Source organism: Rattus norvegicus, chromosome 4 (assembly GCF_021556685.1).
Source record: "Rattus norvegicus strain SHRSP/BbbUtx chromosome 4, alternate assembly SHRSP_T2T, whole genome shotgun sequence".
NCBI classification, from domain to species: Eukaryota; Metazoa; Chordata; class Mammalia; order Rodentia; family Muridae; genus Rattus; species Rattus norvegicus.
In genome coordinates, this window is record NC_141537.1 from 60,527,540 (window position 1) to 60,540,747 (window position 13,208).

The window sequence follows — 13,208 nt, forward strand, 5'->3', positions numbered from 1 at the left end:
ACTCTGACGTTTCTGTTCTCTTGTGTGAAGGGACTAAGAGCAAAGCGGCACCGAGACGTATACACGGCACACCTGGTTCCAAATCCTTATCTAGACCTGGGTTAGAGGACCAAGTGCCTTCCTTCTTTGAAGAGGGTGCATGTAAATAGGTCAGGCACAGCTTTAGAGAGACACGGAAGATACAATCTGCTCTGAGAGGAGGCGCCATTCTATCTAGGAAGAGACAATGGGCACCTGAGGAAAACATCACACACACTGGATGATAGTGAGTGTCATCTAGAAGAGTAAAGAGGAGAGGGTGAATCGGGGTAGAATGAGCGTCTAAACTTAGTGGCTAAGGGACTGAGAAACTGCCACGTGATCCCGAAAAGGGCCTTAAAGAAAGTCACGCATACATCTTGAGAGTGGTTTCCAGCCTGGGCAGGGACCTCACATTACGGCACTCGGAGACTTTGGTGTTTTTAAGTAGCATATAGAAGAGGTCGTAGGGAAGACCCTCAGATGCGACCACCCTGAGGACATCACAGTGAAGGCAGGGGCGGGTGGAGAGCAGAGACCAGTTACAGAGCTTGTGGGATGCTTGAGGGAACGTTCATAAGGTTGGTCTTTACAATAGCCCAGCTGTAAACAGAAGTGAATGGCATGTAAAGATGGGTTCTTTGGGGATATGGAGATGTCCTGGGGTAACTCCAAGAGCCCCCCAAAACCAATCACAGTGGTGTGAGTACCTTTATTACTGCATCTTATTATATACCACTTTGTCTCCAGTGTGACACTGTGGGAAGTGACCCTATGTCACAGGGCTCTCTTGTGCCCATTTTGTTCTGCCCACGCATATCATCCACAGACCTAATGCAGTGAGCCAACTGTCCCAACTTAAACATTCACACTGTGAGCCACCATGAACCCATTCTGTTTAAGTTCATAATCTCTGGTGTTTTACTTTAGTGACAGATATATGGGTACGCAGCATCTGCTTCTAAGGATAACAGTGTGCTGACAGGATACCTCTGCGGGCAGAGGTGCTGGCTGCAAGTACGACTTCAGACCACCTGACTTCAACCCCTGGGACTGGCATGATGGAAGGGAAGAACCGACTCCTGGAATATACACACCATAATTTTTCTTTAAAAGAGTAACCAAGGTAACATTAAAAAAGTCATTTATTTAGATTCACAGAGACTATAGCAGCACGCACAGGGCCTATTCAAGCCAGATGGGGTCCCAGAGGAGGAAGTGTCCACCAGATCCCACCCTCCCCTAACCAGGAAGCTATCTCCAACTGACATCCTGTCCAAAGGGAAGTTAGTTTTCTCCAAAGGATCCTCACTTCAAGGTAGACCCCATGCCCAGCAGTAGACAGTGAACACAAAATTAACTCAATGGTATTTTTGTAGACATTTTCTTTAAAACTGCTTTAAGCTTTTTTTCTTTCCTTATTTTGAAGGGTGGGGGAAGGAAGGCTTATTGGCCCCTTTGCTTGTATATTCTGTTTGGATTTTGTTTTGAGACGGGGTCTTTTATCTAGTCCTGGCTGATTTGAACTATGTAGACGAGGCTGGCCTCAAATTCACAGACCAGGCTCAAGAGAGTCTCCTGCCAGTCTCCAAGGTGCCTGCTGCTGGGGAAGGAAGCCACCAAGCTTATGGAGCCTTTTGCTTATGTGTTTTGGTTTCAGGGTTTATGGGTTTTTGTTTGCTTGCTGCTGTTGTTTTCTGTTTCTCTATTCTATGTGTATGTGATTGGGTGGGTGGGTAGGATCTAGGAGGAGTTGGGGGAAGATAAGTACAATCAGAAAACAGTGAAATTTTTTAAAAATTAACTTTTTTAAAGATAAGGATCCTGTGCAAAAAGGCCCACTATACGATCCTCAGGTGACTGTAATCTAATGATAATTTAAAGCAAGGGGACTAAGTGTTAGGTTGAGTCTGTGTGGCTGCCTCTTACAGCTTAAAGCCAAGGAGAGACAAGAGAGATCTGGGCTCAAAAGGAATCAATTATTTTCAAGGTGAGGTGCCTCCTACTGAAAACAGCCTCGCTCACGCCTTCCTCTCCTGTATCAGGCGTGGCAAACAGGCCAGGCTGTAGATCTCTCCCCAGGCAATTTCACAGCTGTGTACGTTACGTCATAGGCACTATGCTTAGGAACCATTTTCCACTTCCAGTCCAGCCCTTCAGACTGGAACACTAGGCTGCACCCCAGCCTCCTGAAGTGGGTGTGCCCTGCCTCGGTAGAGTGAGACGCCTCAGCTCGGTACATGCAGGGCACCTAAGCTGCTTCCACTTCTGCATGATGCCACCTCTCGGATGCAGGCACCCAGTCCAGGTCTTGGAAGGGGAAATCATGAACTAGACTCAGCGATGACCACTGCGATACAAGTGTTCACGCAGTCACTGGACGAGAGGCTCCAAATGGACAAAGAGAAGAGGTGAAGGGAGACGATGCTCAAGTTACCACCTAACTAACGGTGTACTACCGAGCGTGTGGAGGTACTAGGAGGAAGAAGGTAGTCTGAGTGCACTTAATTCTGCATAGAAAGACATGAGTCCCTGTGAAAAGGCTCGCTACTGTCCGTGTTTATAACCTACTGGGAGAGCTGATGCAGAAGCAGTCCCAGGAACTTGCTTTAAACTAAGGATACATTTTTCATAGTACAAGCAATGAAGCAACTGTTTGTAGTTAGTGGGAAGCCTATAAAATGCACCTACGGCACCCCTCACGTTTGTAGCCAGTCTGTCATTACAGCACACACAGCAACGTCCACCCACAGAACAGACATTCGAAATTTTGCTGTCTTCAAAATTCCCATCTAGAGATGGGCCCTGCCCAGCAGGGGCACATCGGCGCCAGCTCAACCTATCACCAGGCCTCCCTCCCTGTGCTTGCTTCCCATTTGTCGGTGCTGATCTTCTAAGTGTCCTGGATCCTCTAGGTACCCCTTTCTCCTTCAGACTGCTGCCCTGGGTGGCAGAGTGGCCAACCCAGAGTGGTGTCTGGGCGTAGTGGGTGGTGGCTATCTGCATATGCACATCCAGCACATCAGAGCACCTCAGACTTTCTCCAGAATGGTGCAGGCCAGGAGGTGGCATAAAGGACCATATTTTAGCACTGAGACTTTTTTCTTAAAATAACTTCAAGGTGTGTCAGCAGACGTTTCCTGACCTATCAATTTGCAATCAAATTTTAAACTTAGCACATCTTTCTTCCTAGAGAGAAAATAAAAACGGTGCCCTTGTATAGTAAAAAAGGATAAAAAGTGCAGTAACCAATCAAAAGTTAATAGGAATGTCTGCAGTTGCTCTCCATCAAAGGTTGTTTGTAAAGCTGATCTAGCTTTCGTGAGTGCATGCGTGCATGTCTGTGTGTGTGTACGCACACATGCATGCACGCACCTATTCTACTTAGCCTAGAAACAAAAGTGGTAACACTTCAGGTGAATGTCTGCTTCAGAGTCGCTGGGGAAGACCCCATCATGTTTCCAACTATAAGGCAAAGCCCCTCCTGTGTGCTGTCTGTCTGTCTGTCTGTCTCTGTCTCTCTCTCTCTCTCTCTCTCTCTCTCTCTCTCTCTCACACACACACACAAACAAACACACACACACACACACACACACACACACACACACACACACACACCCCTGTCATACTCAACATTCCCACAACGCATAGGAAGGTTGGTCAGTCAAGGCCCAGAGGTGGTTAATCCTAGGTGAAGCTCAGTTCTACCGTGGAGGCTTCTGGGCTGGCAGAGCCCTTTTCTCTCTCTACTCCCGGAGCAGCCATGCAAGAGTGAACTGGCTGTTCTGCTCATAGCAGAGAACTGAACTCAGACAACAGGATTCGACAGGACACAGGCATGGGAGCCAGTAACTGAACACTGTTTAACCGACTCCCAGGGGCAGGACGAGAGGTGCCAGGCCAACCAGAAAGGGAGTGGGCGAAAGGCTCCGTGGCCAGAGCCTGTGATGCCTCTGGGCAAGAAGGCAACAAGTATCTGTTGCTGGCTGAAGGACCGAAATTCCAGAGCCATTTCAGTGCAGCCTTGCCACACACTGAGGGACTGGTCCTTAGGATCCCCAAGGAGCCCTGTACCAGGCCATGGTGGTGCTCTGCAAGGAGCCCACCTAGGCTTGGCAGAAATTTGCAAGACCCACGCTCAGGTCAAACTGCAAAATAAACAAGGAAAGTGCTGGGAAATGTTAGAAATTGATCTGTGAGATAAAAATATTTGTCTGGAATTGAGAACGAAAGGAAATAGCGAACAACTTGGGATGGTTCCTATATAATCTAACATGCACCAGCTCTGGGTTCGAGTCCCAGGACCATACCAAAAGGAAAAAAGGAACAGAACAAAACAAGGAGCGAGCAGCCAGCCAGGAGCCCAGGCAGGGTGACAGCAGGGCAGGCTCTAGCCAGAACAGAGAGTTCACATGGGCCTGGGCGTGGGCTTGCTTCGCCCACCCACGGTTTCTGGGGCAAACAAATTCTTGGCTGAGCAGGTATGTGTGGGAGGCCTGATTATTTTCTAGCATTAGAACATTGCCCAGAACTACTTAATCAGGATTTTTTTCAAGGTCACATTTTAAAAAACCCGATGTTACAGCCTTACAAAACAAACAATTCTGGAGTCCAGGGGCAGAAGGGTAGGCAGGGTGAGGTGGGGAAGACTGAATTAGCTATCCTCATGTGATCTAGCTTCCCATCCACTCAGACAGATACAAACATACAAACAGACATTTTTTTAAAAGTAGCTAATTTTGCTACATATGCAAATGCATTCTCATTCTCTCTCTCTCTCTCTCTCTCTCTCTCTCTCTCTCTCTCTCTCTCTCTGGAAGGCAGAATTCAAAGTCTATGTGCTGATGTAACATGACTCTCACTCATCCTTTGAGATGGGTCACTACCACCATCAACATGGCTTTTGTACAGAGGGTGGTGACTCTCCCAGGGACACACAGCTGCCTATACTAGGCTCTGAGTTCCCACAAGCCCTGCTAGCCTGCCTCTCGTTAAGACAAACTGACAAGAGCACCTTCCGGTTACAATACACCTAATTAATATCCTCTGCGCCTTCTTTAAGTAACCTCCCCTTAGAATAAATATCATCATCAGAGCTGGTCTCTACCTTGACGTACAGATAGGATAATGCCATATCTGCTGCTTTCAAAGCTTTGTTCAGGAGGCTGGAAACATCCCAAAGCTTCACCCACCACCACTCACCCTCTCACTGCCTAAAAGACAGTCTAGCCAAAGCTTTGATCCTGTAACAGTCACCGAGCGTACAAGCTTCTGAAAGGGCCTTGTGGTTATTGATTGCAGGGTGAGCTTTGCTGTTATCTTTTAAATATACCTTGGTGATAAGAGCCTGAGCCCGTTTCCAGGCATTTGACTCACCTGTCCAGTTCTAGCTTGTTCCCTGGTGGGTGCCTGCACTCTCCAGGATCTAACACAGAAGTTGCTCATGTGGGCAAACAGATGAATGAATGAATAAACGGGAAGGCTATTAATCCTTAGAGGCCGAGTTTAGGACAAACTTATGACGCACATAAGAATCAAAGGGGCAGCCAAGCTGAGCACACTTATCATGCTAAAGGTCTAAATCTAAACAAGGAAAAAAACCAGTTGTGTAATAACTCTATAAAGACACCGCAGGAATTTCTAAATGGGTAATGGAGAGGGTGGTTAAGGGGAAGGGAGCTTATTAACAAAAGATTCTATTTTAAAACACACAGCTGATACATTTAATGAGGGTCAGTAACTGAGTTAGTAAAGAATGAAAGCTATACTGCTTTCCTATGAAATCATACTCTCCACAAGGTATCAAAAGCCTGAAGACGCCAAATTTCTTCCTGCTCCCTGATACTCATACCGACATCTGGAGCTTTCCCCAAAGGCTTCTTTATACTTTCTTCTTTCATGAGACTTTCCCTGACATTACCGACACAACAAGCCACTTTTCTTGCTTGTAGTTAAAAATCTGTGGCTTGGGGCTGAAGAGATGGTTCAGTGGTTCACAGAACTGGCTGCTCTGTCAGAGGACCCAGGTTCGAGTCCCAGTACCCACATGGCAGCTCACAACTGTCTGCAACTTTAGTTCCAGGAGACCCAACATCATCACACACAACATGCATGCAGACAAAACACCAATGTGCATAAAACAACAATAAGTAATAAAAACTCACTCTGCAAACTAAATGGTACTTCTCTGTCTCAGCCGTGCTGTATTCCAACATCATTCTTGTACACAGGAACAAAACCAACCAGGCAGTGAGAGACTGCTTTTAAAAAGATACCCACACAGTGTTCTCAAGACACCAAGACATCAGTTCCCCCTTCTCCCCTCGCTTCCCTTCCCTCACCTAAGGTTTATCGGAGCAGGATTTCTCTGTGTAGCCTAGGCTGTTCTGGAACTAGCTCTGTAGACCAGGTTGTCTTTGAACGCAGAGATCCAACTGCCTTTGCCTCCCATGTGCTGGGGCTGGAGAGTGTACCACCTTGCCTGGCAAGACTGGTTTCTAATGTCCAAATACATTCAATATTTTAAAGCTGTAGTTTAAAAAAGAATCCTGCAATGACTGATGTGCAAGTGTTTACCGCAGTGGGTCATTGTCCATCCACTAACGAGACAGGTGTCAGTCAGTCCACCCAGCTGCATCGGGGAGCAAGCTCTGTGGCCGGGCACATAGAGGGGAACAGCTGTCCTCCTGCTGAGAGGGACAGTAGTTGTTCTGTTTTGAGGCACAGGGTCTCTCTCACTCTGTTCTTCAGTCTGGCCTGGTACTCATTATGTGTACCAGGTCTCAAACTGCTCTCAAACTGGTGGCAAGCCTTCTACTCGGCTGTCCAATGCTGGAATTACAGGCTTAACCAGCCATACCTAGCCTCGCCTAGCTGAGAATCTGAAAACATTTGCACCAGGGTCCACTTACCTGTGGTGTGTGTGCGGCCCACCCTCCTGATGTTACAGGAAGCATACATAGGACAAGCCCTGCACAGTGTGGACTCCCAAACTGTGCGAGGTGAGACCTCTCCTAGGAATCGCCTCACTGCTGAAGACCTTTGGGACAGAAGCCTATCTGAGACAATCAAATATTTATTCTAAGAATGAGACATTTCCTGTGTGTCTAGGTGTGATATGGACACCAGCAACTCCTTCCTCAGTTACAGGGTTCTAGGGCTGTAGCCTGAAAACAAGCACTCCCCACAATTAGACTGGACGGACTGAAACCAAAAAGCAAAACATCTCCCTGGGCATGTGTTTAAAACACACAAAACCCTGTTACTATTTAAGAGATGTATTTGTGAGGAAAGCTTTCTAAATGCTACGCCTTTAAAGCAGAGTGTGCAACTTCCCCCGATAGAGTGTGCGTATAGATAAGTAGTGTGAATATAGCTATCACAGTTAACAGCACCTAATTCCGAGTCTCTATCGGGGAGGCATATGCATGAGACTCTGGGTCCAGCACTTGCATCATAAAATAACCTGCACGTGTTTATCTATTGTTATGAGCCTCAGTAAGTAAACGCCACAAAGGCTCAAACCTGTGCTAGAAAACACCACTTTGTTCCAGAATCAGACTTCCTGCTGACAGGGTTCACTGCCTAATGAAACACTTCCCCAATCTTGGCCTATGTGCAGGCTGCTGGGCACCTGGAGAGGTAAATATGAGTGTTTAGATGGGAGATGGGCTTTGGAGCACAGCTCTGCAGCGATTCCCTTCAGATAAACAAGTGAGAGTCACCCAAGGTGGAGCAGGTACCAGAGTGAGAACTCAGCACCCAGTCTCTGTGGTTTGAAAATAGACTCAGCTGCTCGCCAGCCCAAGGTGAGAAGAGCCTCCGAGTCACAGATGATGCCATGGCTTCCTTAGATCAAACTGGAAACGCCTGGTGGTCACCTAGAACCCCTGATATTCCGAATAAATAAACCCAACAAAACTGCCTTGAAAACCCTACACTGGTAAAGCAAGATGAATTCCTTTCACCATCACCAACCTTCTTCTTCTCCACCATGTATGTGGCCTGCTGGTGGGTCCCGAAATGTGTTAGTGGAGATGAAGATGGACAAACACCAGTAAGGCAGACAGAACCGTGCTTATGATACAAAACTGAAATCCCTCCACTCTACCTCCTCAAACTTCTTTCACTTTGTTGGTTTTCACCTCTAAACTTAAACTTCCTGAAGACAAAAGATAAGCTCCGTCTTCTCTAGACTCAGGTATCTTAAGAGGCTGCAGTAAAGGGGACTTGTATCCAGCATTTGTTATTTGAGCGAGACACACACTGCAAAAACCAACTGGAATACCTTGGGCAGCCACAAAAGACAAGGCCAGAAATGCAGGGAAAAAACGTTCTGTAAATTTCCAACATTTAAGTTGTATTTGGGTGTGTAAGGATTGAGAGGGGTCAGAGAAGAACTGGGGTCACCAATAACCTCCTGCATCCATGGAGAGCCAGTAAGAACATCACGTGACTGTAAATGAACCTTTACGTAGGTGCTGGAGGCCTTGCTGTTCTGGGCTATCCAAGTCCAGTTCCCAGAAACCAGAAACTGGATGGCGGACATGCAAAGGTGCGGCTCTCTAGGGGGAATCTGGTCCCCCTAGCCTCCACAGGTACCCATCTCCCACACCATTAGAAACTATAAAATTAGTCCCCCTTTAAACAAATAGCTGTATCAGTTAAGAGTGATGAGCCGCTGCATATTGACAACTTTAATTCACCACAGGTAACAGCAAATGGGAATCCCACTTGAGGAAATGCCAGATACCACAGGTAACTAAGACTTAGACCAATGAGGCATCCACACACATGCTGGAAGAAACCCCACACATGCTGCCTGTGGAAGCCTCTCCTTGAAGAATTCCTAAAACTTGGCTGACCTGTCAGGAAGACAAAGCAAGCCTGTAGCTAGGCAGGTCTGACCTTTGAACTATCTGCATCTAGGGGCCAAACACTAACAATGCCATCTTTGGTCTCTTCTCTTTAGGCACAAAGTGTTGAAGCCACTGTAAGCATTCAGGGTCACTTGGCCGAGTCCAGCTGACTCTCAGAACCATGCTCAAATAAAGTGACTAAAAAGCCAAGCAAATTTTTGGGATTCTACGTTACACAACGTGGGTAATTTGCACGTCAAGAAAGTGTGTGGGTTTCCACAGATGCACAGGGCTGGTGTACAGAATTGAATACATGGATGAAAGAGTAATTTTTTCTGTCTTTTTGGTTCTTGCCTACAAAAGCTAAATCAGACTTTTTATTAGCCTTATTGAGAGACAATCCAACTTTAATCTAAAAGAAAAAAAAAAACAAAAAAGAACAGGACAGAAACAGCACTAAGGCTAAAGCATCTGTAAGACGGCAGTGGGACTTGTCTTTAAGATCAGGAGCAGAGGATCAATCAAGCCTGGGGAGGCTGCCCTTTGTGGCTAGGGAACCTCAATGGGACCTTGTTTTTGGAAAGCGGCTGTATTAACAATACTGCCAACCCAGGGATCCCATTTCTGTAAAAGATGCTCTGTGGCTGTGTGTGGGGCTTGCTCCCAAGGTATCATGACATGGAATTGGAAGCTTGGTCTGAGTACACTTCCTCAGTTGAGGAAGGTGGTGTGGTCCTTCGGCAGGTGACATCTAAGGCAAGGGCAAGACCTCTCCAGTTTGGCCCTTTTCTAGACACTCTTCTTGGCCATGCGATCCATGCCTCCTGCAGAATGTCTTCTGTTATTAGACCCTCACCAACAGGGTTAACCTCTATGTCATCCCCAAAGACTCATGTGTTTGAATACTGGCCCACACAGTGGCACTGTTAGGACACATGGTTTTGGAGTAGGTTCTGGCCTTGTTGGAAGTGTGTCACTGTGGGGGGTGGACTTTCCTATGCACAAGTTCTGCCCATGTGGAATCCAATCTCCTTCCTGATGACTGCAGATCAAGATGCACTCTTAGCTCCTTCTTCAGTACCGTTTGTCCTGCATGCAGTCATGTTACCTGCCTTGACAATAATGGAATAAACCTCTGAAACTGTAAGCCAGCCACAATTAAATGTTGCCCTCAGAGTTGGCTTGGTCATGGTGTCTCTTCACAGCAATAAAATCCAACCTCAGACACCTGACCTTGGGACTTTCCATGTCTAAAACTGAGTTTTAAACATCTCTGTATAAAACACTCTGCCCTGGGTATTTTAAAATTCTTAACAAAAATTGAATTAATACAGTGAATGTATCAATCCCAAATGCCATGAATGCAAATTCTACCAAACGCATCTCCATGAAAAACCTATTGGCTAGTGACACCGAGTCCCACATCCTCTCCGTGCCCCATCCACAGCAGTGTGTACCCTTCAGCCTCAGTAAGTTCTTCTCCCAGGAACGGAGCTAGGCTGTGGGCGTGGTTAAGGGCTGAATGTGAGACCAAGTTCAACTTTCTCAGACTGCTCTCTGCATGTTTCAGTGAGTGACCATGGCCCTATGTGAAGACCTTCATCAGTGACTGAGAGTTGTAGTGATTCTCCACATCAAGACTCTCCTCTCTCTTATTTGTAAACAGGGTCCCTGGAGCTCACTACATAGAACAGACTGGCCTTGAACTCACAGATCCACCTGCCTCTGCCAACCAAGTATGGGGATTAAAGGTGTGCACCAATGTGCCCAGTCGTCTGTAAAGACTTCAATTACAAGTACAGCATGTAAACAGTTCCACTCATGCATGCGAACAGCAGTTTCCCTGTCAACTGGACCTACAGAAGCGAACTTTACAGATTGGAGATGAAGATCCACACCTGACTGTGTGACAGAATGGCCCATAAGCCCAAAGCATCCTCTGTGTTTTGGGATGATTCAACAGCATGTGCTACCCCTTGTTCCTCATCCATTCACTTAGAAAGCTCTGTTACAACACTACACTGCCTCATCTCTGATTGGCGTATCTTTGAGGAGGGTTACCAAGGTAAATTTCCCCTGGGAGATGTACCATCCCAATGCTGCCGACTACTGAGGTGAAGCATCTGACAAAGCTACTGCCAAGGTTCCTCATTACAAACATCTCCCGGGCAGCTACCGCACTCAGACCAAGGGAAGGGGTCATCTAAGAATCTACGCTATTGGCAAGGCTCTTAAAAAGCACAGCAGATTGGCAGTTGTCAAACACACAATACCAACCACCAAGTCATTGACTACAAAGAGTAATAGGTGATTTCTGAAAAAAAAAAAAAAGGCTCCTTTTCTCCTTAAAGCAGCACATACAAGTACTCAAGCAGTTTCTTCTAATGATTATAACCTCAGACATATGCTGTGTGTATAAGACATATATGTGTGCTTGTGTGTGTGTATCTGTGTGTACACAAATATACCACAATTTACTGAAAATACACTATGCAACGGGCAACGTTTGTGTTTGCTTTTTAATAATCATTGGCATTACCATTTCCCTGATTAGGCAAATGGGAGGTCTATATGTGGCCAAAATCTAGCTAACAGCTGGGCTGGAAGCCAAACAGTTCCATAAATCACTTAGTGCAAAGTATTTTAGTGCAAGATTCTGTGCTCAACCTTGCTGGGGATTAAGAGGCATCTAGTTTATCAACTGTAACACACACACACACACACACACACACACCACACACACACACACACAGAGAGAGAGAGAGAGAGAGAGAGAGAGAGAGAGAGAGAGAGAGAGAGAGAGAAAGAATGAGAATATGAACACGAACGGAGTAGTGATCCATCCAAGTAAATCCAGAAATGTTCAAGATGCTCAGGGCCCTGAAATTATGAGTTGCTTTTGTTGTGAGATAGAGTTTGGTGTAGTCCAGGCTAAATCTTCAACTTGCTCTGTGGCTAAGCATAATCTTTAACTTCTGATCCCCCTGCCTCCACCTCCCAGGTGCAGGGATTCCAGGTGTGTGCTAGGGGTCATTTTTTGGAGGGGGGACCGGCAGTAGGAGGGAGGTATGACAATGGAGATGGCACTGAGTGGGAAGCTATCTTTGAACAGGACGAGAGGCTGGATTGCATTATATAGAAAGGCAGGCTGACCCTTGTAAAGAGAGCACTAGTGACTTTCACTAAGACCCACGTTTCTAATAACAAAGGCAGTCTCAAGCATTTCTATCAGATACTTAACCTGTAAGCAGGCAATAACTACTTACTGACTGAGAAAGGATGGGGAGTGGGATTCAGCATGGTGTGTAGAATATTTAAAGACAAGTAAGTGGAATCTATTCATCACCTGTACTGTGCTGTTCTTTAAAAAATCTTCATATTAAAAAGAAAAGGCAAAATGACAAGAGACACTGATACCTAACACTGCAAAGGGGAGCCTTCCTCATGCTGAGCAGCATGAATGTAAATGTAAGCCTGACGTCATGATAAAATGTTGGATCTGCATCCAACGGGAACGTGTCTCGAGCAGATGTGTTAGCAGAGAAAACGAGGCAGCTTCGGTGAAGCCTGAAGCAATGCAAACCTGTTTTCTCCCTGCCCTCTTGTCCCTCTGGTAAGACAGCTTGTCACTTGTAACAGCATCTTTCCTGGTGACACACACTTGCCAAGTGTGAGTTGGGGTGGGAGCAGAGAAGGAATGAGATAACGAAGGCAAAGCTGGCAGGCAAGAGAAGAAACAGCAAGGTGCCATCTGCTGGCCAAAAGGAGAAAGGACCAGGAGACTGGAGAGGGACAAGTCCAAAACAATCCATCAAATAAATGCAGCACATCGAACGCAGACAACAAACCAGCTCTTCAGTCACTAAGAAACAGAACGTGCACCTGGAGAAGACACAAGCTCACACGCTGCTTCTTCCCTGGCACAGGCCTTGGCTCATAAGTGACTCCATATTCATTCCACGGTAACGACCGCCCACCTCACTACCAACCACAGAGAACAGGCACTGTGCTAGAAATTTCAGTTACACTACAGCAACCAACTCGGCTACGCCCCAACACTGTCTCATCCATCCAGGCACACCCACCAGGAGAGATGTCCTTCTGTAGCCAACTGAAACACTGTAGCTAAGGAAACACTGGTGTGAGACAGCATCTTTATACCTTCGGGGATTTATGATGACCGTCATCACAAGGCATAGCCTAGCTACAAAATGAAACCAAGAAAACCTTTTAGGTTGTTTGGGTGACTATGCTAATTTTGATAGAATTTCTTTAGAAATCAGCATAGGTCTCGTAGGATTGCATGCCTGCAGTGACGATTTCGGAATTTTG

General features: G+C 46.4%; 1 protein-coding gene across 1 annotated transcript in view; it reads right to left on the bottom strand.

The window, feature by feature from the left end:
- The window catches only part of LOC147994786 (uncharacterized), a 141,536-nt gene that overhangs the window by 56,000 nt on the left and 72,328 nt on the right, over positions 1–13,208 (bottom strand). The window lies entirely within an intron of this gene.